Here is a 1,858-nt window from a genome sequence, read left to right as displayed (position 1 = left end):
GCTGCCACGAGTTTGGTTATTCCGTTTTCTGGCAAGACACCTGAGGATGTGCCTTCATTTGTGGAGGACTTGGAAACTTCAGCTGTGATGACTGGTTGGTCTGATGAACAGTTGTTACATGTAGCCAAGATTAGATTAATGGGTGAAGTGAAGACATAAGGTGTTCTCAGGCTTTAAGAAAGGCAGGACAGTTTAAGCAGTTGAAGGAGGGGCTTTTACAGAGGTACAAGAAACAGAATAGTGATCAGTACTTCAGGGAGAGGTTGAGTACAATGACGAAGAGGCGGGGGCAGAAAGTAAAGAAATTTGCAGACAGGGTGAGAGAAATTAATGAGTATACTTACGAGTTGGGTCAGAGCGGTGAAGCAAACGGTGTTCTGTTGCAGGAGGCCGAGCAAAGGGCACTTGATGTATTTTTGATGGGGTTACTGGCACATATGTCGTGGAAAGTGAGTGAAGCGGCTCCGAAAGATTTGTATTCGGCCCTTCAGCTGGCAATTCAACATGAGGAAATAGACATGGCAACAGGGGTAAGTGATAAACAAGCAGTGTTTACAGCGGGTATAAAATGTTATAGGTGTGGTCGTATGGGACATGTGCAGAGGCAATGCACCCAGTCGCCGAGGAATAGAGGAAGGGGTGGAAATCAACAGCATGGAGGACGGAGAAGTGGAGTTAGTAAGAGGTGAACAAGTGTTAAATGGCAAGGGTGCCCAAGACCCACCTAAGGGAGCTCCTGTTTAATTTCAATGCTACAAATACATATGCAGAGGTGGAATGTTCAGTGGTAGGAGCCATATGAACTAAAAAGTTTAAGATTTTGTTGGACACAGGGGTGCAAGTGTCAGTGACTACTAAGAGTTTAATGGGACGAAAGAAGTTAGACTCATCATGTTATAAGGCTGCGTGGAGTGGGGGATAAAGAGGTCACACCTTTGGGGTCAGTGACAGTTGACTTTCACATAGGGAGAGTGATTTGATGCATGCATGGAGGTAGTACCATGGGTAAGCGAGGGCTACGACATGATCCTAGGAGTAGATTTCTTGCATCAACATCATGCCAAAATTAACCTTGGACAACGAACTGTGGAACTTGGTGGAATGTTAATTCAGCTAGGGGAAACTGTTGTCAATGCAGAGCTGTTGCGAGAGGCGTTCAACATGATGAACAAACCAACTGAACCGCGTACATTAGCATTAAGGCTTAATTTGCATGAGTGTGTGTCTAGTGGCACCGGGAAGTCGCTTTGGGTAAGTGTAGAGTCAGATCTACCTGTGGGTATGGTATGTGTTTTTGAACTATTGGAGGATAATGAATTTTTTGGATCCATTAGGTTGTTTTGTAACTCGTTGTATGTATGCGTACAACAGGGAAACAACGGTTGAGTAGTCCCCGTGAACATGAATAATTTAAGTGCTGTAGATGCGAATTTGAGAAAAGGGGTTTTAGTAGGGAATTTGGATGTACCAGATGATGAAGACTGGTGTTCAAGAGGTAGGCGTAGCAATAAACCACTAACTGGTGACAGAACTGCATTGCATTACAAAGTTAAGCATTTGGATGGAGGAGAAAAAGAGCATATGGAAGAATTGTTGTGGGAATTTAAGGATTTGTCTTTTCTGCAAGGGACATTACCAGAAACTCCATAGTTCAACATAGGATACTAACAGGTAACAAAGCACCTGTTTATCATAAACCATACAGAATACCGAGGTATTTGCAGCCGATTGTGGAGGATTTCATTGATCAACAGCTTGGGAAAGGTATTATAGAGCATAGTAATAGGTGCTGGGGAGCGGGCATAGTCATTGTGCCTAAAAAATCTATGGATGGAATTAAGAAATACAGGTTCTGTAC

Source organism: Schistocerca piceifrons, chromosome X (assembly GCF_021461385.2).
Source record: "Schistocerca piceifrons isolate TAMUIC-IGC-003096 chromosome X, iqSchPice1.1, whole genome shotgun sequence".
Lineage (NCBI taxonomy): Eukaryota > Metazoa > Arthropoda > Insecta > Orthoptera > Acrididae > Schistocerca > Schistocerca piceifrons.
Note: the sequence above shows the minus strand (reverse complement) of the source record.